Below are 25,210 nucleotides of genomic sequence, written 5' to 3' on the forward strand. Positions count from 1 at the left end.
TACAAACCTGACTCAGTTACACCAGCTCTGTCAGGAGGAATGGGCCAAAATTCACCCAACTTATTGTGGGAAGCTTGTGGAAGGCTACCTGAAACGTTTGACCCTATTTGAAGACAATGCTACCAAATACTAATTGAGTGTATGTAAACTTCTGACCCACTGGGAATGTGATGAAAGAAATAAAAGCTGAAATAAATCAATCTCTCTACAATTATTCTAACATTTCACATTCTTAAAATAAAGTGGTGATCCTAACTGACTTAAAACAGGGAATTTTTTCTCGGATTAAATGTCAGGAATTGTGAATAACTGAGTTTAAATGTAGTTGGCTAAGGTGTATGTAAACATCTGACTTCAACTGTATATGCACACACACTATAATGGACTGTGCTGTGTGACCTGCATCATCAGCCAACCTGTCAGTAGAGGTCTCAGGGTCTCATTCCTCAAGACAGGGCTGCTCTCATATTCTTGTCCCTGTACACACACACACACACACACACACACACACACACACACACACACACACACACACACACACACACACACACACACACACGCACACACACACACACACACACACACACACACACACACACACGCTCTACCTTCTCCTTCATCTTCTCTATCTTCTTGACTGAGGAGCGTCGGACATTTTTCTCCTCCGTCTTGATGCTGGCCAGTGTGTCAGGTGACCTGGGAGTCTGTCTGTCGTCCTGGCGACCAGAGCGCCCCATCTGCTTCTCCTCCTGTTTCTCTGCATCCTTCAGTTTGTTCTCAGAGTTGATACTGTCTGTGTTGTACATGTGGTATGTCTTCATCACCTACACAGGGGGACAGGAGGAGCAGTGAGAGAGAGAGAGAGAGAGAGAGCAAGAGAGAGAGGGTTGTGTGTCATACACTGTCCAGCTGTGCTTCTCAAGGGTGTGTGTCATACAATGTCACACCGCTGGACAGTGGATTGTTAGGAATGAGAGGCCTGGTGCACTGGCATACCACTGGCTGACAGGGAATTCCACACACACATGCATGCGCATCAGAGTTTCTGTTAGCCGGTAATAGCCGTCTTTTGGCCGATCATTTTAAAAAGACGATTAATAAAATTGCCGCTGGCCTGGAGAAGAAAAAATCACATATCAAAATAATGCTTATTCGTCTATTCATTGATGGAAATACCAATCGATGGAAATATATTTAATTATTTATTATATCTCTCGGAGGACCTGAGCCCTAGGACCATGCCTCAGGACTACCTGACATGATGACTCCTTGCTGTCCCCAGTCCACCTGGCCGTGCTGCTGCTCCATTTTCAACTGTTCTGCCTTATTATTATTGGACCATGCTGGTCATTTATGAACATTTGAACATCTTGGCCATGTTCTGTTATAATCTCCACCTGGCACAGCCAGAAGAGGACTGGCCACCCCACATAGGAAAGCCTGGTTTCTCTCTAGGTTTCTTCCTAGGTTAAGGCCTTTCTAGGGAGTTTTCCTATCCACCGTGCTTCTACACCTGCATTGCTTGCTGTTTGGGGTTTTAGGCTGGGTTTCTGTACAGCATTTTGAGATATCAGCTGATGTACGAAGGGCTATAGAAATAAATTTGATTTGATTTGTTTGAGGCTTCTACTGTGAAGGAGAAGAGAATGAGAGCTGTTTCAACCAGAGGTGTGTTACCTACCCTTACCACCTGGGGGCGGCCTGTCAGGAAGTCCAGGATCCAGTTGCAGAGGGAGGTGTTTAGTCCCAGGGTCCTTAGCTTAGTGATGAGCTGTGGGGGCACTATGGTGTTGAACGCTGAGCTGTAGTCAATGAATAGCATTCTCACATAGGTGTTCGACTTTTGTCCAGGTTGGAAAGGGCAGTGTGGAGGGTAATAGAGATTGCATCATCTGTGGATCTGTGGGGGCAGTATGAAAATTGGAGTGGGTCTAGGGTTTCTGGGATGATGGTGTTGATGTGAGCCATGACCAGCCTTTCAAAGCACTTCATGGCTACAGACGTGAGTGCTACGGGCCGGTAGTCATTTATGCAGGTTACCTTAGTGTTCTTGGGCAAAGGCACTATGGTGGTCTGCTTAAAACATGTTGGTATTAGACTCGGACAGGGAGAGGCTAAAAATGTCAGTGAAGACACTTGGCAGTTGGTCAGCGCATGCTCGCAGCACACATCATGGTAATCCGTCTGGCCCTGGTGAATGTTGACCTGTTTAAAGGTCTTACTCACATCGGCTGCGGAGAGTGCAATCACATAGTCTTCCGGTACAGCTGGTGCTCTCATGCATGTTTCCGTGTTATTTGCCTCGAAGCGAGCGTAGAAGTAGTTTAGCTCATCTGGTAGGATCGTGCCACTGGGCAGCTCTTGGCAGTGCTTCCCTGTGTAGTCTGTAATAGTTTGCGAGCCCTGCCACATCCGGTGAGCGTCAGAGCCGGTGTAGTACGATTCAATCTTAGTCCTGTATTGACACTTTGCCTGTTTGATGGTTCGTCGGAGGTCTTAGCAGGATTTCTTATAAGCTTCCGGGTTAGAGTCCATCTCCTTGAAAGCGGCATCTCTAACCTTTAGCTCAGTGCGGATGTTGCCTGTAATCCATGGCTTCTGGTTGGGATATGTATGTACGGTCACTGTGGGGACAACGTCATCGATGCACTTATTGATGAAGCCAATGACAGATGTGGTGTACTCCTCAATATTCCAGTATGTGCTAGCAAAACAGTCCTGTAGCATCAGCTTCATCTGACCACTTTTTATTGACTGAGTCACTGGTGCTTCCTGCTTTAGTTTTTGCTTGTAAGCAGGAATCAGGAGGATAGAATTATGGTCAGATTTGCCAAATGGAGGGTGAGAGAGAGCTATGCGTCTCTGTATGTTGGTCCAGAGTTCTTTTCCCTCTGGTTGCACATTTAATATACTAATAGAAATTTGGTAAAAATGATTTAAGTTTCCCTGCATTAAAGTCCTCGGCAACTAGGAGCGCTGCTTCTGTGTGAGCTTTTTTTTGTTTGCTTAAGGCAGAATACAGCTCATTCAATGCTAACTTAGTGCCAACCTCTGACTGAGGTGGTATGTAAACAGCTACGAAGAATACAGATGAGAACTCTCTCAGTAGGTGGTGTAGTCTACAGCTTATTACGGTATACTCAACCTCAGGCGAGCAATAGCTCAAGACTTCCTTAGATATAGTGCACCTTATAGTATACCTTACATTGTTGCATCCTCTAATTGCATGTTCTGTTAATATGAATTACCATCATGTAAATGTGATTTCTGTCATTCTGAGCACCGTGGGTGAACGCCCTAATCAGGTTACACACCTAACTCATATGGTTCAGTAAGTTTATCAAATGTCCGGTAAATTAAAATGCTGCCAGTCAAATGTCCGGTAAATTAAAATGCTGCCGGTCTAATGTCCGGTAAATTAAAATGCTGCCGGTCAAATGTCCGGTAAATTCAAATGCTGTCGGTCAAATGTCCGGTAAATTAAAATGCTGCCAGTCAAATGTCCGGTAAATTAAAATGCTGCCAGTCAAATGTCCGGCGCCACATTTTCCTAAGGGAAACCCTGAAGTGCATACATAAACACACACACTTTTCTTCACTTTGTCTCTGTGTCTCTCTCACACACACAACTCTGCCAGGGAATGCCACACACGTGTGTCAGCACTAACACTGACCACTTAAAGGGAAACATGGGCAGACGACCCCATGCGTTTCATTTACATTTACATTTAAGTCATTTAGCAGACGCTCTTATCCAGAGCGACTTCCCTCTTTAGTTTCCCTCTTTAACTATCAGACTGCTGCTTCACAAGGGTGTGTGTGTGTGTGTGTGTGTGTGTGTGTGTGTGTGTGTGTGTGTGGCCAGAGCTAAGCAAGGCTCAGATTCAGATTCACTAATCTCTTGAAAAAGGATCACTTAAAGGGGCAATCTGCAGTTGCTCCATTCATTTTTGGACATAAATTAATGACATGTACCCGTTGATTCTTGAAGAATATAACTTATAAATTAATGATATGTACCCGTTGATTCTTGAAGAATATAACTTGTAAATTAATGATATGTACCCGTTGATTCTTGAAGAATATAACTTGTAAATTAATGACATGTACCCATTGATTCTTGAAGAATATAACTTATAAATTAATGATATGTACCCGTTGATTCTTGAAGAATATAACTTATAAATTAATGACATGTACCCATTGATTCTTGAAGAATATAACTTATAAATGAATGACATGTACCCATTGATTCTTGAAGAATGTAACTTATAAATTAATGATATGTACCCATTGATTCTTGAAGAATATAACTTATAAATTAATGACATGTACCCATTGATTCTTGAAGAATATAACTTATAAATTAATGACATGTACCCATTGATTCTTGAAGAATATAACTTATAAATTAATGACATGTACCCATTGATTCTTGAAGAATATAACTTATAAATTAATGACATGTACCCATTGATTCTTGAAGAATATAACTTATAAATTAATGACATGTACCCATTGATTCTTGAAGAATGTAACTTATAAAAGCCTCATGAGCTTAGTCGCACCCCACCAGAACCCAAAATATAAGATTGTTTTACTACAATGTTGGTCAATAAAGTAAATGTAAACAAACACCATATGGTCTTGAAACATGGTTAAAGCTATTGGTTGATATCATGGATAGTCAGTTGTTGCATCCATAGCTCTATCCATTAATCTGAGAGTTGTTACATTTCTCCGGTCCTTCAGCTTTTAACTGAACCAGAGGCGGGGAGCCGCTTGGTTTTTTCTTATTGTTTCAATTGCCACTTTAAAGCTGAGGTGTTCAGGAGTTGAGGTGATGTATAGATATGATTAATTGCACAGCACCGAACACATTCTGTCTGTCAGACTCTGTGGAGTACTGATGCAGGCATTGAGCCCAGTCCTCTCTCCATACTGTGTGTGTGTCGGTCTATTTCTGTCTAGTGGAGTGTCTCACTGTGTAATTACACTATTAGTCTGCTGCTACTGGTCTTGACATAGTTATGTGGTTCCTCTGCTGCCCCTAAACAGAGAACAACCTCCCTCCCAGCAGGGAATCTCCCTGGGAATATGTCCTCCTCCACAAACACAGTTAAAACACATGGTGACGGAGCACGTGATGCCGCGGAGCTGAGCAGACGTTGACAAACCGAGCTCTTCAAAGTTATTCTATTTTTACCTAAATAACAACGTTGAAACAATATTCTAACATCGGCTGATGAATTGTCAAGTACTTACCTTCCCAAAGAGCCATGTACCTCCGACCGAGAGGCAAGAAGGACGACCAAAACGTCGTTGATTCCCAAGATAACGATAACGCTACAGCTAGCAAGATTAGCATTAGCCCCCATAACTCAGATGACAGTTCCAGACTGTTGCTCTCAGCAGCCTTTTGCGAGCCTGCCGACATGCTGGCTACTCTCCTCCGGGAAATTCAGGATGGTAACAGAGGTCTTTCTCTGAAAATCGATAAGAAATCGGCTGAACTCCATTCCATTGACGACCTGAAATCCTCCATGAATGATCTCCTTTTGAGACGACTGAGGCAGAGTTGCGCATTAGCACAGTTGAAGATACCATCGCTAGACATGACCAGGTCTTGACACAACTGCAAAAGGACAATGCCTACCTCAAAAACAAAGTAGATCAGATGGAAAACCAGAGTAGATGTAGTGATATCCATGTGGTGGGATTGAAAGAGGACAGCGAGGGCCGTGACCCGGTCCGTTTCTTCACTCAATGGATCCCGGAGGTCCTAGGCATAATCAACTTCACCAAACCGCTGGAAATCGAACGCGCTCACAGAACATCAGCTCCGAAACCCTGGCCAGATGAGCCCCCACGAGCCGTCCTGATCAGGTTCCTCCGTTTCCAAGACAGAGAGAAGATACTGCAACTCGCAAGAGCCAAAGGGGACATCACCATCGATGGAAAGAGGGTCCGCCTTTTCCCAGATATGAGCGCGGATCTCGCCAGACGCCGCAAGCAGTTCAGACCTGCCGCCAAAGCACTGAAGGAGAAGAACATCACCGGCTACCTCATCCACCCTGCGCGGATGAAAGTTCAGTACAAAGGCCGAAGCCATCTCTTCAACACACCGGGAGAAGTGCACACTTTTCTCAAAGAACTGAGCAACGTCTGAGCCAGGACGGTCTCTCTGGGGGATAAAACGCAGTTCGTTTGTTTTCTCTTATCCGGATTGAACTGCTGGTATCTCCCGGTCACTTTAATTGATTTGTACATTTTCAACTAACCGTATCTTCCCGATGTGAGTTCTATTACATTTACAGGAGAGTATATTTTGGTTTAGTCCATATCTACTGGGCGAAGCAATAAGTAGGTTTAGGCCCACTGCTTTCCCCCTCATTTATGTTAATCTTTCGTAAAGAGACTCAAGCATCCCTTACCGTGGGCAGTAAATATTCAGCCATAAATATCTATTCGCAGGTTTTAGTTTACGCCAAGGTTTAGCTAGTAAGAGCAAGATGGAAAGCGAGCAGCAACGTATCTCTACAAGTGTATTCATGTTTGATTGTTGGGACTGTTGTTCTAGCCTAACAATCGGGGTGGGTGGGATTTTTACTATTTTTTTCTTCCTTTTTTCTATGTTTATTGTTTCCTTCCTAAAGAGACACACAGGTCACTTTTGTGCTCAAACCAAAGTTGAAACATTTCCTAATTATCTGCATATTATAGATTTCTATTCAGTTACACATTTGAAACCCAACCTATGCTTAACCCACTAAAATATGTCACATTCAACGTAAAAGGTCTTAACAGCCCGATTAAAAGGAAAAGAGTCTATACATACCTTAAGAAATTAAAGGCTGACATTGTGTTTTTACAAGAAACACATCTTACAGCCAGTGAACACAAGAAATTGAAGAGGGAATGGGTAGGACAAGTTTTTGCATCCTCTTTTAACTCCAAAGCAAGAGGAACTGCAATTTTGATAAGTAGACACACCCCCTTCTGCGTCAACAACACCATCTCTGATCACTCTGGCAGGTTTGTTTTGGTGCAGGGGCATATGTTTTCAGAGTCTTGGACCCTATTGAATAGTTATGCTCCTAACTTCGATGACCATATGTTTATTCAGAATGTCTTCCTTCAGGTCGCTCAAGCACCACCAGGATGGCTACTGGTTGGAGGAGATTTTAATTTTTGCTTAGATACAGTTCTTGATAGGTCTTCTGATAAACCCTCACTTCTTACCAAAGCCGGCAAGCTCACCATGTCATTCATGACATCCTTCAACAGTGAGCCGGTGTGTGACGTGGTAAAGGAGGAGTCTACTCCTACAGCCGTCCCCCTGGCCCTCACCACCCAGAAGTCTCTGGTGTCCGTAGCCACCTCAGACCCCACGGGCACCGACTCCCAATGTGAGTGACCTCTCACCTCTTGCTCATGACTGTTTTATTTGTCACATACATTGACTTCTAGGTCATGCGATTAGAGATCTAACACGGGCTCACTGTACGAGCTACAACCACAAATGATTTTGTGTTTTTATTGGCTGGCAGCAGAATTGACACCTCTCTGGGCTAATACCGACCAATAATGGTCTGGAATGCTCATAATTAGAAATGCACGATATATCGGTGAACATACCGGAATCTGACGGTATTAGTTAAAAATACCAACATCGGTATCATCCGGTGTCTAGTTTAACGCCAATGTTAAAAACCGATGTCAAAGGTACCGTGCATACATGACGTAATAACGGCACGTAAAATGTTGCTCTGCATGTGCAACACATCATTCCTAACCTAGCCCACAATGTCTGCTGTGTCGATCGAAGAGGAAGAACATTTCAGCGAGACAACTCAAAGGTGAAATCCATTAAAGGCAAGATGATGGGATTCACTGCCCTTGACAATCACCCGGAGTTACACAGTAATAGCGTCACTGCTATGAGCTTCACGACAATCATACTATGGAACGCCGTTTGGGTTTTTGCGTGTCAAAAAATATATAGTAGCACTGTCAATGCTGTAAAGTCTGCAAACAAGCAAACACCGGCCACGAACAATGTTTACAATACCGCGTTGGTAATGAAGCATCATTGGTTCAACCATAACTGGGGTAGCTAGCTTTAGCTTGGTACCTAGCTAGCACCAATACAACCAGCCTGAAAACAATGACCAGTACAAACTGTGGTCTTTTTCATTATTCTTAGCAACGATTTTGGAATCCTTGTAAGTATTAGCTTGGTTGCCACTTGTTCTCCTTTTGAAATTGAACTTCAGTTCATGAACATACATGGCTGACCAGCTACTTAACTCAGTTGCCCAATGCTAACGTTGTATGCAGCCAGCTAGCTTCATCTGGCTAATGAGGCTCGACCTGACTGTGTTATGTATTGTGAAGCTCGCCACAATAAGGATTAGGCACAATAGTGGAGTTTGCGGTTTTCCTTAAATAAAAGTATTTCATTGACAGTGATGTAAATGAATACAATAGTAGAATTGTGTGTGTGACTTATTTATCTAGGAAAGTCAGGTAAGAACAAATTCTTATTAACAATGAGGGTCCGGACAACGCTGGGCCAATTGTGCGCCGCCCTATGGGACTCCCAATCCCGGCCGGATGTGATACAGCCTGGATTCAAACCAGGGACTGTAGTGACGCCTCTTGTGTGTGTGTTAACTATTTAACTGTACTAGAATGCTTAAAAGGCCGCTAATAATGTTCCACTGATGTCAGAAGGTGAATTCACCAATTTGTAAGTCGCTCTGGATAAGAGCGTCTGCTAAATGACTTAAATGTAAATGTAAATGAAAGATCTCAATTTACTAGACATCTGGAGACAGTTGCACCCACAGGATAGGGACTACTCTTTTTATTCACACCCACACAAGATACACACACGCATAGATAACTTTTTACTTTCGACACAACTGTTTCATAGAGTGTTAGATATCGAGTATCTCCCCAGATTGCTTATTGACCATTCTCCTCTGGTATTATCAATCTCCATTCCTACCAAGGTAAATGGAGCATATAGATGGAGACTAAATCCTACACTTCTAAAGCAACCTGAATTTTGTGCATTCATCAAAGAGCAGATCAATATTTTTACTTTGACAAACAAACCCTCTGCTCCTGACAGCTTCATTCTTTGGGACACATTGAAGGCCTATCTGAGGGGACAGGTTATTTCCTATACTAAAGGGCTGAAGAAAAAACATGGTGCGGAACTGATTGCCCTTGAATCTGAAATCTCCGAGTTAGAGAAAACCTACCAAAGAGGCCCGACTAAAGATCTATACAGGCTTTTGGTAAATAAAAAACTTAAATATAATATTCTGAACACATATCAAGCTGAGAGGGCCATCACTAAATCAAAACAGCGCTATTATGAGCTTGGAGAGAAAGCTCACAAAGTATTGGCATGGCAACTGAAAGCAGAGGAAAGTAAGAGGACAATTAATGCCATAGAAACTCTTACTAAAAGAGATATCCTTCGACCCTACTGAAATTAATAATACTTTTAAGAAATACTATGAAGACCTCTACACTTCCCAATCAAGCGATGATCTATCAGAGATAGACTCCTTTCTCTCCTCTCTCAACCTCCCATGCCTGTCAGGGGAAGACAGCGCGCCTGAGTGAACACTTCTCAGTTCCTGAATTGTTGGAGGCCATTAAATCCCTACCTTCTAATAAATCTCCTCGGGAGGATGGCTTCCCTCAGAGTTCTATAAAGAATTTAGGGAGCTGTTGGTCCCCTACCTTATGGAGGTACTTAAAAAAGCCAGAGAAGACAACTGCTTTCCAGAGTCCTCCTCTCAAGCAGTGATTACTGTAATCCACAAGAAAGGGAAAAACCCGCTGAAGTGCACCTCCTATAGACCAATCTCTCTCCTTAACACAGATTGTAAACTGGTCACCAAGATGCTATCTAAGAGACTGGAGTCATGTCTTCCCCTGTTGGTCAACCCAGATCAGACTGGCTTCATAATTAATAGATTGTCCTCCAACAATCTCAGAAGGTTCTTTGATATAATTCACCTTGCTAAGAAAAACAAAATACCTAGTGTCGCAGTCTCCTCGACGCTGAAAATGCCTTTGATAGGGTTGAATGGCCATACCTCTTTCGCGTCTTGGAAAAGTTCGGTTTAGGTACCGTGTTTGTAAATTTGATAAAGTCACTCTACAAATCTCCTAAAGCTAGGATTGCTACCAATGGGATTACTTCCTCCTCTTTCCCTCTTTATAGGGGAACAGACAAGGTTGCCCAATTAGCCCCCACCTCTTTGCCCTCGCCATCGAACCGTTGGCTGAGGCTATTAGAACGTGCCCTGACATACATGGCTTTGAGGTGGGCCCCCATACCCATAAATTATCACTCTTTGCGGACGACCTTGTCTTATTTCTAACAAACTCAGAACACTCCCTCTCTCACTTGCAGATCCTACTACAGTGTTATAGTTCTTTCTCTGGATATAAGGTCAATCTTGACAAAAGCGAAATCTTACCGTTGTCTGTCTTTGACCATCATACCATCAAGCACAAGTTTCCTTTCAGATGGTCGCCTATGGGCTTCACATATTTGGGCATAATGGTGGATGGTAATCTGAACAACCTCTATAAACTCAATCTGACCAGTTTGTTGCAAAAGGTGGAGGTTGACCTTTGTAAATGGATGGACTTACCTCTCACTCTACCAATGGTCCTATGGTCAATTAAAATGAATGTCCTGCCCAGGTTTCTATATCTGTTTCAATCTCTCCCTATCCCTGTTCCCGCAACATTTTTTTCCTCTCTCGACAAGCTGACAAGACGGTTTATCTGGCACGGCAAAACCCCTAGGGTTGGCCTGGATAAACTGACCCTTGATTACAGTCAAGGGGCTTAAACCTCCCCAATTTTAGAATGTACTACTGGGCTGCACAGTCTAGGTTTCTGGCTCAGAGGTTTGACAAGGGTCCCTCTCCCTCATGGTTGAACATTGAAAAGCTTGAGGTAAATGATGACACTGGGGCAGATTTGTTTTACAAATGGGACAGAAAATCTATAAAAACCATCACAGACAACCCTTTAATCATACATTCTGTCCTGGCATGGTGCAAACTGCATGAGCTGTTCGGACGAGGGGGATTCCTTTCCCCTAAAACCCCTTTATGGAACAATAGATTGATCCCTATGTTTTTCCAGAATGGTAACTTTAGACCATGGTATGATAAGGGGATCACTCTTCTGGAACATTGTTACGAGGAGGGAGTTCTTATGTCTTTTGATCAGCTGAAACAGAAATACCACTTGCCTAACAGGGACTTCTTTAGCTACCTACAACTACGAAACTTTATTAGGGTGACTCTCAAGGGACAATGGAACCTACCTAAGATGTCACCTATTGAACAACTCTGCCACGCAGACCAACCAATGTTCAAGACCATTTCCCGTGTTTACAATGCTCTTATGTCAGGACTAACACTGCCTGGGCTAGATAAACCCCGACTTAGATGGGAGAAAGATCTGGATCTTGATGAGGATCTATGGAGTGACCTATGCAGGGATGGTGTTACATCCACATTGAACTCCAGATACAGACTGATCCAGTTTAATTTCCTCCATCAGCTCTATATCACCCCATCTAGACTGCACAAGTTCAACCCAGATATCTCCTCCCTATGTTTTAGATGTGGCTCAGATGAAGGAACATTCCTCCATTCCACTTGGCAGTGTTCAAAACTACACGGTTTCTGGCAGGGGGTATGCGATACCATATCCTCAATTCACGGGGTTGCATTCCCTTTAGACCCGGAGGTCTGTCTACTGGGTAACTTTACTAACACCAATCTTAGGCAAAGCCATACTATAAAGCTAACAGAAATATTGCTAGCGATTGCCAAGAAATGTATTGCCTTGAAATGGAAATTGGATTCCTCCCTGCCAGTCGCAATGTGGATTTCAGAAGTTAATAGTTGTATCTCTTTGGAGAAAATCACTTACTGCTTGAGGAATAAGTTAAAGACATTTTACAGAATTTGGCAACCTTTTATTGACTATATGGAGAATCTCCCCCCACATCTCATTGATTGAATCTATATATAATCCTCACATAATGTTTCACACGTAATGTATAATATGTAGCCTACAGCAGGTGATCCAATGTCTCGTTATTTTGTTATTTTTTATTTTTCTTATTGTATGTTTGTTTATATAATTATAATTATCATTTATTTTTGTTACGTTCGTCTGTTACTGTCGCTTTGTCCTATCGTTGTCTAATATCTTTTCACTTTTGTTTTGAATGTTCTTAATTGAAAAATGCAAAAATAAAATAATAAAAACAAATTTAAAAAACACATGGTGACTATCAAACGGCTATGTTGACTGGCCTACACATACAACAACAGTCTCATTGTGGTGAAGAGTGAGTGTGTGTGTGACGAGTCAGTCTTACCGCATAGAGCTCGTTCAGAACCTTCATCAGATCCTCCTGAAGCTGGACACCAACCTCCTTACTCTGCAGAGACAGACATAGAAAAAAATGTCCATCCTCTGTAATAACAGACATAACCTCATCGTTAACAAGGTAAATCCACCTGAACTCCAACCAGCACCTCACTTTCATCCATTTTTCAATCCATCCATCAAATCAAATTGTATTTGTCACATGCGCCAAATACAACAGCGATAGACCTTATCGTGAAGTTCTTACATACAAGCCCGTAACCAACAACGCAGTTCAACTTTATAGAGTTAAGAAAATGTTTACTAAATAAATTTAAGTCAAAAATAAAATAAAAAGTAACACAATAAAATAACAATAACGGGGCTATATATAGGGGGTACCGGTACCGAGTCAATGTGTGTGTCACACCCTGACCATAGGTTATTTGTATGTTTCTATGCTTTGGTTGGTCAGGGTGTGATCTGAGTGGGCATTCTATGTTGGATGTCTTGTTTGTCTATTTCTATGTCTGGCCTGATATGGTTCTCAATCAGAGGCAGGTGTTAGTCATTGTCTCTGATTGGGAACCATATTTAGGTAGCCTGGGTTTCACTGTGTGTTTATGGGTGATTGTTCCTGTCTCTGTGTTTGTTGCACCAGTCAGGGCTGTTTCGGTTTTCGATGTTTGTTGTTTTGTATTGTTCGTGTTTCGTCATAATTAAAGATGTATCGAACGAACCACGTTGCATTTTGGTCCGATCCTTATTCCACCTCTTCGTCAGAGAAGGAGGTAGAAGAAAGCCTTTACAGTGTGGGGGTACCGGTTAGGTTAACTTGAACGTGTAAGTGTAACGTCTGCTTCCAGCTCGCACTCTCAAACACGTAGATCCCCTGAACGCTGCTCACTTTCCAGCTCACTTTCCAGCTCACACTCTCAAACACGTAGATCCCCTGAACGCTGCTCACTTTCCAGCTCACTTTCCAGCTCACACTGTCAAACACGTAGATCCCCTGAACGCTGCTCACCTTCCAGCTCACTTTCCAGCTCACACTCTCAAACACGTAGATCCCTGAATGCTGCTCACTTTCCAGCTCACTTTCCAGCTCACACTCTCAAACACGTAGATCCCCTGAACGCTGCTCACTTTCCAGTTCACACTCTCAAACACGTAGATCCCCTGAACGCTGCTCACCTTCCAGCTCACTTTCCAGCTCACACTCTCAAACACGTAGATCCCCTGAACGCTGCTCACTTTCCAGCTCACTTTCCAGCTCACACTCTCAAACACGTAGATCCCCTGAACGCTGCTCACCTTCCAGCTCACTTTCCAGCTCACACTCTCAAACACGTAGATCCCTGAACGCTGCTCACCTTCCAGCTCACTTTCCAGCTCACACTCTCAAACACGTAGATCCCCTGAACGCAGCTCACTCTCCAGATCCCAATCACCTGAATTCTGATCACCTGTTCACTCACCTGCATGTCAAACTGTTCACTCACCTGTATGTCAAATCAATTGCATTATCACACACTATTTAGTTCAGTTCTTTGCACCCCATCATATGTACCAAGATGTTGAAATAAACCTAAGCCTAACGTGAAAAGAGCTATGGACAGAGGAATATATAATAGAAGTTTCCTGTCAGTCTGTGTACAGCTGTTTCACACCTCATCTCAGGTCCATTTGGACCGCTAGGAACATTCTCGCTCATTAGTGCACAAAATATTCTCTCTCTCTGAATGGAACACAGATGTGCAGCCTCCTCTGACAACATCACACACACTGAGCAGCACATCACATCATTCTGCACTACTTACCACAGCCCCACTGTGTGTGTGCATGTGACTGTGTGTGTGTTTGTGCTCGTGTGTGTGTGCGGCTCGTGTGTGTGCAAGTATGAGTGTGTGTATGAGTGCTTTTACACTTGTAGCCTCTGGCTCATGGCACTGACTGGAAATGTTTTAATTTAACTAATTATCTAGTTAATTAGCCATTGTAGTTTTGCTGATGAACACACCATTCTGTGTGTGTGTGGAGTTCAAACAGAAGCTATCATCAGATTGATAACGGTCCAGATTGACTCACTCCTGTCCTCTCAGTCAGACCCAGAGATGCTGAACCGACACCCCTGACCGTGACAGAGATGCTGAACAGACACCCCTGACCATGACAGAGATGCTGAACAGACAGCCCTGACCATGACAGAGATGCTGAACAGACAGCCCTGACCATGACAGAGATGCTGAACCAACACCCCGGACCGTGACAGAGATGCTGAACCAACACCCCTGACCGTGACAGAGATGCTGAACCAACACCCCTGACTGTGACAGAGATGCTGAACAGACACCCCGGACCGTGACAGAGATGCTGAACCAACACCCCGGACCGTGACAGAGATGCTGAACCAACACCCCTGACTGTGACAGAGATGCTGAACAGACACCCCGGACCGTGACAGAGATGCTGAACCAACACCCCGGACCGTGACAGAGATGCTGAACCAACACCCCGGACCGTGACAGAGATGCTGAACCAACACCCCTGACGTGACAGAGATGCTGAACCGACACCCCGGACCGTGACAGAGATGCTGAACAGACACCCCGGACCGTGACAGAGATGCTGAACAGACACCCCTGACCATGACAGAGATGCTGAACAGACACCCCTGACCATGACAGAGATGCTGAACAGACACCCCTGACCATGACAGAGATGCTGAACAGACAGCCCTGACCATGACAGAGATGCTGAACCAACACCCCTGACCGTGACAGAGATGCTGAACCAACACCCCTGACTGTGACAGAGATGCTGAACAGACACCCCTGACCATGACAGAGATGCTGAACAGACACCCCTGACCGTGACAGAGATGCTGAACCTACACCCCTGACCGTGACAGAGATGCTGAACCAACACCCCGGACCGTGACAGAGATGCTGAACCAACACCCCTGACCGTGACAGAGATGCTGAACCAACACCCCTGACTGTGACAGAGATGCTGAACAGACACCCCTGACGTGACAGAGATGCTGAACCAACACCCCTGACTGTGACAGAGATGCTGAACAGACACCCCGGACCGTGACAGAGATGCTGAACCAACACCCCGGACCGTGACAGAGATGCTGAACCAACACCCCGGACCGTGACAGAGATGCTGAACCAACACCCCTGACGTGACAGAGATGCTGAACCGACACCCCGGACCGTGACAGAGATGCTGAACAGACACCCCGGACCGTGACAGAGATGCTGAACCGACCCCCTGACGTGACAGAGATGCTGAACCGACACCCCGGACCGTGACAGAGATGCTGAACCAACACCCCGGACCGTGACAGAGATGCTGAACCAACACCCCTGACGTGACAGAGATGCTGAACCGACACCCCGGACCGTGACAGAGATGCTGAACAGACACCCCGGACCGTGACAGAGATGCTGAACCGACCCCCTGACGTGACAGAGATGCTGAACCGACACCCCGGACCGTGACAGAGATGCTGAACCGACACCCCGGACCGTGACAGAGATGCTGAGCTGAACCCACTGACTGTGACAGAGATGCTGAACAGACACCCCGGACCGTGACAGAGATCATACAACCATATCTTTCCCAAATTACCAAGATTTTCCGGAGAACCCGGTTGGAAGATCCCTGGAATCAGCAGGTGAATAATTCTCCAGCCAGGATTTCTGGAAAACCTGGGAATTTGGGGAAAGTTCCTGAAATATTGAATCCCTACTTGAGTCATCGCTTTCTCTCGGGAGTTACCGAATGGCACCCTATTCCCTATGTAGTGTGCTACTTTTGATAGGCCCTGGTCTGAAGTAGTGCACTACATAGGGGCATGGTGCTATTTGGGACCGAACTAGCTGTCTCTCTTACAGAAGAAATGTTGGAGATGAGTAATCCCATATGTTTATCTGTACTGAGACATTCAGAAACACTTCCTCACACACACCGGCAGAGAGGTGAAAGGTGGGAAGAGTTTGGAGGGATGTTTGGTTAAGAGTGGCCTTGAGACCTCAACTGTCATATCAACATCCCAAATACAGGGCTAATGGGGAGGGGGAGGCAGAGAGGCAGGGAGGGCGAGAGAGAGATTCTCAATTGGGAAAAATACCGTCCTCTCCTAGACTCCTCTGTCCTTTCTCCTCTGTGACCCCGAAGCCAATAAGTGGTGGAGTGGTTGAGAGTGTAAATCAATAGTAGGAGAATGGAAGAGTGTTCTTCCCTCCACCTTAGTATCCTCCCTGAGTCCTTCACGGAAGAGTTTCTGCCACACCCCTCTTTGAATCAGCTGTTGTTTTGTCGGAGAAGAAAAGCATTCACGCGTTTAAACGTTATGATACTTGTCATTTAAATGTGTGCCACAACTAACAAAATACATTTTGACCAATTTAAACATAGATTTGTGGATTCGTCATATGCCTGGAGAGTCTCATTTCATTACAAGCGCATTTGTCTCCACATTTCCTCTCCCCGATTACCTTTGACCTTTTTCAAAATAAAAATATTAATTTGTTGGGTGCTTATACTTGTCCTACGTCACAAATGTACATGTGTGTATTAATATGTACTGTAGGTGTGAATTGGAAATGTTTTTGCATATCCCTACTCCCCCTGAGACATCCTTGGAGAGTGGTGTCACAGCCAGGGTCTGCCATTATCAACAGCGACCCTGGAGCAATTGGGGTTCAGTGCCTTGGTCACGGGCATATCGGCAGAGTTTTCACCTTGCCGGCTCGGGGAATTCAAACTAGCGACTGTTTAGTTACTGACCCAACACCCTAACGGCTAAGCTACCTGCCGCGCAAAAGGACGCGAGGACAGGGGAGTTAACTAAACCAATTGAGAATCTCCCAGGGAGGGAGATAACGGTGGGTAAATTGTCAGAGGTGTTTGTTTTTGGGACAGAGAGAGACAGAGATAGAGAGTGTGCTGACATAGCAGTGGGTCGAACCCATGAGGCAGCGGCCTAGACCGTTACGCCACGCTAGACCACAGGTGTGTTATGTTATGTGTGGCTGTGGTGTGTGTTGTGGTATGCATTTGTGTTTGACATGCATGTGCACGTGTGCTCCCGTGTGTGATACCTTTTTGAAGAGTCGTCCGGAGTCCTCGCTAACCTGGGCGAAGCGCGGTATGATGTTATTGAGGTAGAGGTCAGACAGGGTAGCGTGGTCTCGGCTCTCCCTCTTCACCTGACTCAACAACAGGTTCCAACAGTTAACTGGTGACAGTACACTCTGCTCCTTCCTACACAGGGAGGAGACAGAGAGACAGAGAGAGAGAGAGGGGAGAGAGAGAGAGAGAGAGAGAGAGAGAGAGAGAGAGAGAGAGAGAGAGAGACAGACAGACAGACAGACAGACAGACAGACAGACAGAAGAATTTAGTGCACCACAAACACTATATTACATCAGTACTCAGTGTTCAGCACCTGTTAAGCAGGGCATAATGCATCAAAAGTCACTCCTCTCAACAAAACAACTAAAGTTAGAAGTAAGGAACAAACAGTAAAATTTTGAAACAAGAGCGAGCCAGAGAGATGAAGAGGGAGAGAGAGACACTTTAATGAAATATGACTGACAGCTCGTGTACACTCGATAGCGGTAAATGCCAAGAGTGACTCGCTTGTGGCCGTGCTGGAAGCATATAGCAACATGTTTGATTGTGCGTCAAGAATTCAGCACAGCAAGTTTGTATGAAGGTCTGGTTATTAAATGGGTAAACAGTTTAATCCATTATCCATTTCATGAATTAATTCACAGGTATATAGTAATATGCTCTAAAACGATCTGTAAATATTTCCTTAACTCTATTTTCCTAAAACTGCATTGTTGGTTAAGGGCTTGTAAGTAAGCAGTTCACGGTAAAGTTGTCTGTCTGCCTGCCTGCCTGCCTGCCTGTCTGTCTGTCTGTCTGTCTGTCTGTCTGTCTGTCTGTCTGTCTGTCTGTCTGTCTGTCTGTCTGCCTGCCTGCCTGCCTGTCTGTCTGTCTGTCTGCCTGCCTGCCTGCCTGTCTGTCTGTCTGTCTGCCTGTCTGTCTGTCTGTCTGTCTGTCTGTCTGTCTGCCTGTCTGTCTGTCTGTCTGCCTGCCTGCCTGCCTGTCTGCCTGTCTGTCTTCCTACCTGGTTACACAACCTTGTGTGTTTCCTCTATTGATGTACCATGTGACATCCTTCATCCTCTACCCTGACGGAACCATCATCACCTCTGACCCTAACACATCACATGTTCACCCACACACACCCATGTGTTGTACTTGGCTGGACTGCCTGGATGTTTCCTCTAGTTAAAATCTTCCTCCAGTGGGTCATACATTCCTGCAGCATTAGAGACATGGAGGGGGCAGGAGAGAAGGGGACTGAAGCAAGCTGAGGTCCAGTTCTCCTCCACATTCAGCTCATTTAGTGTTGTTGCCTCTGTGCCACAGATACACAGAAACACACAGGGCAGCTGTCTCCACGGAGTCACCACACACACAAAAACTGAAAATATGTCAGATTCCAGCATGGCACCAGAGCTGAGCTGCAGCAGATGCAGTGGAGCTGTTAGAGACCCAGATGTAGAGAGAGAGGGGGGAGTGAAAGAGAGAGAGGGGGAGTGTAAAAGAGATAGGGGAGGTGAAAGAGAGAGGGGGAGTGAATGAGAGAGAGGGGGGGTGAAAGAGAGAGGTGGGGTGAATGAGAGAGAGGGGGGAGTGAATGAGAGAGAGGGAGGGATTGAAGGGAGAGAGCGGGGAGTGAATGAGAGAGAGGGGGAGTGAATGAGAGAGAGGTGGGGAGTGAAAGAGAGAGAGAGGGGGTGAATGAGAGAGAGGGGAGTGAAAGAGAGTGGGGGTGAATGAGAGAGAGGGGGAAGTGAATGAGAGAGGAGGAGTGAATTAGAGAGAGAGGGGGAGTGAATGAGAGAGAGGGGAGAGTGAAAGAGAGTGGGGGTGAATGAGAGAGAGGGGGAAGTGAATGAAAGAGAGGGGGAGTGAATGAGAGAGAGGGGGAGTGAATGAGAGAGGGGGTGAATGAGAGAGAGGGGGGAGTGAATGAGAGAGAGGGGGAGTGAATGAGAGAGAGGGGGAGTGAATGAGAGAGAGGTGGGGAGTGAATGAGAGAGAGGGGGAGTGAATGAGAGAGGTGGGGAGTGAATGAGAGAGAGGGGGAGTGAATGAGAGAGAGGTGGGGAGTGAATGAGAGAGAGGTGGGGAGTGAATGTGAGAGAGGGGGAATGAATGAGAGAGGTGGGGAGTGAATGAGAGAGAGGTGGGGAGTGAATGAGAGAGGGGGAATGAATGAGAGAGAGGGGGAGTGAATGAGAGAGAAGGGGGGTGAATGAGAGAGAGGGGGGAGTGAATGAGAGAGAGTGAGGGTGAATGAGAGAGGGGAGAGAGAGAGAGAGAGAGAGAGAGAGAGAGAGAGAGAGAGAGAGAGAGAGAGAAAGATGTTTTATGTTTATTTCTTTTCCCTTTTGTACTTTAACTATTTGCACATCGTTACAACACTGTATATAGGAGCTGATTGTGGACTACAGGAAAAGGCGGTCCGAACAGGTCCCCATTAACATCAACGGGGCTGTAGTGAAGCGGGTCGAGAGTTTCAACTTCCTTGGTGTCCACATCACCAACAAACTATCATGGTTCAAACATACCAAGACAGTCGTGAAGAGGGCACGACAACACCTTTTCCCCCTCAAGAGACTGAAAAGATTTGGCATGGGTCCCCAGATACTCAAAAGGTTCTACAGCTGCACCATCGAGAGCATCCTGACCGGTTGCATCAAACTGTAAGACACTACAGAGGGTAGTGCGTACGTACGGCCCAGTACATCAGTGGGGCCAAGCTTCCTGACATCCAGGACCTCTATACTAGGAGGTGTCAGATAAAGGCCCCAAAAAAGTGTCGAAGTCTCCAGTCACCCAAGTCATAAACTGTTCTCTCTGCTACCGCACGGCAAGCAGTACTGGAGCGCCAAGTCTAGGTCCAAAGGCTCCTTAGCAGCTTCTACGCCCAAGCCATAAGACTGCTGGACAATTAATCAAATGGAGAAAGAGAGAGAGGGATGGGGGGAGAAAATAATTGAATGTGTCATTGAATCAAGTGCACTTTATGGCAGTGAGGTGTGGGGTCCACTTGCAAAACAAGACTTCACCAAATGGGGGACACACCCCATTGAAACCCTGCATGTATGTAAGAGGTATGTAAGATTCTCCTACATGTCCAGAGGAAAACTACAAACAATGCATGCAGGGCAGAATTAGGCTAATATCCACTAATAATAAAAACTCAAAAAAGAGCAATCAGTTTTGGAAACATCTAAAATACAGTGACCCCCTCTCATATCATTACCAAGCCCTGCAATACCAAGAGCTGAGCAAAGAAAAGAGTCCCCTCATCCAGCTGGTCCTGGGGCTGAGTTCATAAACCTGTTCTACTAACACACTGAAGCCTCAAGATCAGAACATCCAATCAATCAGAATAAAACTAATTACAACACAGTCAAAACAAAACTACATTGCTTATTGGGAATGTCACGACTTCTACCGAAGTCGATGCCTCTCCTTGTTCGGGCAGTGCTCGGCGGTCGACGTCGCCGGTCTCCTGCCACTGCCGAATCCATTTTTCATTTTCCATTTGTTTTGTCTTGTTTTCCCACACACCTGGTTCACATTTCCCTCATTATGTGTTGTGTAGTTAACCCTCTGTTTCCCCCATGTCTTTGTGTGGTATTGTTTATTCTGTTTCATGTTATTTCCACGTGAGTCTGTTGAGCTGGGTTATGATAACCCGTACTGTTATTTCGTGTTCACTTTGCCGTGTGCTTTTGGTTCGCCTAAATAAAAGGCTCCATTGGCTACCCAATATCTGCTCTCCTGCACCTGACTCCCTTACAGCCATTTACGCATACCTGACAGGGAAACACAAACACAAAGCAAAATGCAGTGCTACCTGGCCCTAAATCAGTACACTGTGGCTAACTGTTTGACCATGGTTACTGATCAAAACCTAAGAAAAACCTTGACAAAGTACAGGCTCAGTGAGCACAGCCTTGCCATTGAGAAGGGTAGACACAGGAAAACCTGGCTCCCTATAGAGGAAAGGTTGTGCAGCCACTGCACCACAGCAGAACCTGAGACAGTGCTGTATTTCCTGACAAAATGTCAAAAATGTAAAACAATTAGTGTCATTTCCCCAAATTTGAATCCCTTCTTCAAGGTTTCAAACACCTCTCTGGTGAGTAGGCTACCCGTCCTGTTGGGGGAGGACGCAGAGAGCTGTGGGTTGGCAGCGCACTACATTGCTGCCTGCTATAAGTTGAGGGACAGTGTCTGACCAATCAACCTGCACATGTCCTCTACTGTACACTTATTGTTACTTTTGAATGTATGGTTATTTTGACCCTTGATTATTGTTGTTACTGTTGTCCCGTTGACAATTTAGATTCTTATTATTTTCATATTGTAAATATTCCAAGTAAGCGTTGGCAATATGTACATTGTTACGTCATGCCAACAAAGCAAATAGAATTGAATTGAAAGGGGGAGAGAGAGAGAAAGAGGGAGAGAGAGAGAAAGAGAGAGAGAGAGAGAGAGAGAGAGAGAAAGAGGGGTAGAGAGCGAGAGAGAGTGAGAGAAAGAGGGAGAGAGAGAGGGAGAGAGAGAGAAAGAGGGGTAGAGAGTGAGAGAGAGAGAAAGAGGGAGAGAGAGAAAGAGAGAGAGAGAGGAGAGAGAGAGAGAGAGAGAGAGAGAGGGAGAGAGAGTGAGAGAGGGAGATATGAAAAGGGAGGGACAGAGAGGTTGGTAAGGTGGTACAGTATGTGATGCTGAAGATACAGTAGTATTCTCTTCTCTCTCCCTCCACCCTCCCCTCCACCCACCTCCTCTACACTCCTGCCTACCTCCTCCGCCCACCTCCTCTACCCTCCACCCACCTCCTCCTCCACCCCTCCCCTCCCCTCCACCCACCACCTTCACCCTCCTACTCCACCCTCCCCTCCACCCCCCAGGAGGAGGAAATCCCCCCAAGCATGGATCAGAGAGGGAAGGGGGGCTGTCTGCAGGAGGCATCATCTCTCATGGGATGTGGTTGGAAGTCCACACACACATGCAGACAGGATATTATTCACACACACATCGTGGCAATCATAAGTGTGTGTGTGTTTCCACAGGAAAAGTCACCCTGCATGTCCAGCAGATGATCTATTTCAGGGAGAGCCTGACAAACTGGAACTTGGCTTGATGAAAATATCAGCCTGACGAACTGGAACTTGGCTTGATGAAAATATCAGCCTGACGAACTGGAGCTTGGCTAAATGAAAATATCAGCCTGACGAACTGGAGCTTGGCTTGATGAAAATATCAGCCTGACGAACTGGAACTTGGTTAGATGAAAATATCAGCCTGACAAACTGGAACTTGGCTTGATGAAAATATCAGCCTGACGAACTGGAACTTGGCTTGATGAAAATATCAGCCTGACGAACTGGAACTTGGCTTGATGAAAATATCAGCCTGACGAACTGGAACTTGGCTTGATGAAAATATCAGCCTGACGAACTGGAACTTGACTTGATGAAAATATCAGCCTGACGAACTGGAACTTGACTTGATGAAAATATCAGCCTGACGAACTGGAACTTGACTTGATGAAAAGAGCAAAAAAAGAGGAAGCGAAAGGAAAAAGGAAAAACGTCAAAGAGAAAGAAAGGAGAAAAGCAGAAGAGAAGAGAAGAAAAGAGGCGAGGAGAGAAGAGGAGAGGAGAGAAGAGGAGAGGAGAGAAGAGGAGGGGAGAAGAGGAGGGGAGAGAAGAGGAGGGGAGAGAAGAGGAGAGAGAAGAGGAGGGGAGAGAAGGGAGAGGAGAGAAGAGGAGGGGAGAGAAGAGGAGAGAAGAGGAGGGGAGAGAAGAGGAGGGGAGAGAAGAGGAGGGGAGAGAAGAGGAGGGGAGAGTAGAGGAGGAGGAGAGTAGGAGGAGAGAGAAGAGGAGAGGAGAGAGAGGGAGGGGAGAGTAGAGGAGGGAGAGTAGAGGAGGGGTGAAAAGAGGAGAGGAGAGAATAGGAGGGGGAGAGAAGAGGAGGGGAGAGAAAGGAGGGAGAGAAGAGGGAGAGGAGAAGAGGAGGGGAGAGGAGGAGGGGAGAGTAGAGGGGAGGGGTGAAAAGAGGAGAGGAGAGAAGAGGAGGGAGAGAAGAGGAGGGAGAGGAGGAGGGGAGAGAAGCGGAGAGGAGAGAAGAGGCGAGGAGAGAATAGGAGGGGAGAGTAGAGGAGGGGAGAGAAGAGGAGAGGAGAGAGAAGAGGAGGGGAGAGTAGAGGGAGGGGAGAGTAGAGGAGGGGAGAGGAAGAGGGGAGAGGAGAGAAGAGGAGGGGAGAGTAGAGGGAGGGGAGAGTAGAGGAGGGGTGAAAAGAGGAGAGGGAGAGAATAGGAGGGGAGAGAAGAGGAGGGGAGAGAAGAGGAGGGGAGAGAGAAGAGGAGGGAGAGAAGAGGGAGGGAGAGGAGAGTAGAGGAGGGGGGTGAAAGAGGGAGGAGAGAATAGGAGGGGAGAGAGGAGGGGGGAGAAGAGGAGGGGAGAGAATAGGAGGGGAGAGTAGAGGAGGGGAGAGAATAGGAGAGGAGAGAATAGGAGGGAGAGAAGAGGAGGGGAGAGTAGAGGAGGGGTGAAAGAGGAGAGGAGAGAATAGGAGGGGGAGAGAAGAGGAGGGGAGAGAAGAGGAGGGGAGAGAAGGAGAGGAGAGGAGAGGAGAGGAGGGAGGAGGAGAGAAGAGGAGGGGGAGAGAGAGGGGAGAGAGAAAGAGGAGGGGGAGAGAAGAGGAGGGAGAGAAGAGGAGGGAGAGAAGAGGAGGGGAGAGAAGAGGAGAGGAGAGAAGAGGAGGGGGAGAGAATAGGAGGGAGAGTAGAGGAGGGGAGAGAAGAGGAGAGGGAGAGAGAATAGGAGGGGAGAGAAAGGAGGGGAGAGTAGAGGGAGGGGTGAAAAGGGAGGAGGAGAGAATAGGAGGAGAGAAGAGGAGGGGAGAGAAGAGGAGGGGAGAGAAGAGGAGAGGAGAGAAGAGGAGGGAGAGAATAGGAGGGAGAGTAGAGGAGGGGTGAAGGAGAGGAGAGAGGAGAGAATAGGAGGGGAGAGAAGAGGAGAGAAAGGAGAGGAGGGGGAGAGGAGGAGAGGAGAGAGAAGAGGGGGAGAGAATAGGAGGGGGAGAGAATAGGAGGGGAGAGTAGAGGGAGGGAGAGAAGAGGGAGGAGAGAATAGGAGGGGAGAAGAGGAGGGGGAGTAGAGGAGGGGAGAGAAGAGGAGGGGAGAGTAGAGGAGGGGAGAGAAGAGGAGGGGAGAGAATAGGAGGGGAGAGAAGAGGAGAGAAAAGGAGAGGAGGGGAGAGGGAGGAGAGGAGAGAAGAGGAGGGGAGAGGGGAGGGGAGAGAATAGGAGGGAGAGAAGAGGAGAGGAGAGAAGAGGAGGGGGGTGAAAGAGGAGGGGGAGAGAATAGGAGGGGAGAGAAGAGGAGGGGAGAGAAGAGGAGAGAAAAGGAGAGGAGGGGAGAGGAGGAGAGGAGAGAAGAGGGGGAGAGAATAGGAGGGGAGAGAATAGGAGGGAGAGTAGAGGAGGGGGAGAGAAGAGGAGAGGAGAGAAGAGGAGGGGAGAGAAGAGGAGGGGAGAGTAGAGGAGGGGAGAGAAGAGGAGGGGAGAGAAGAGGAGGGGAGAGAAGAGGAGGGGTGAAAAGAGGAGAGGAGAGAATAGGAGGGGAGAGAAGAGGAGAGAAAGAGGAGAGGGAGAGAATAGGAGGGGG

General features: G+C 46.2%; 1 pseudogene; it reads right to left on the reverse strand.

Annotated features, from left to right (window-relative positions):
• LOC135532122 (SLIT-ROBO Rho GTPase-activating protein 2-like) overlaps window positions 1-25,210 on the reverse strand; it is a 58,576-nt pseudogene that overhangs the window by 15,618 nt on the left and 17,748 nt on the right.

The sequence above is a fragment of the Oncorhynchus masou genome, unplaced genomic scaffold, assembly GCF_036934945.1.
Source record: "Oncorhynchus masou masou isolate Uvic2021 unplaced genomic scaffold, UVic_Omas_1.1 unplaced_scaffold_1736, whole genome shotgun sequence".
In the NCBI taxonomy this organism is placed as follows: Eukaryota; Metazoa; Chordata; class Actinopteri; order Salmoniformes; family Salmonidae; genus Oncorhynchus; species Oncorhynchus masou.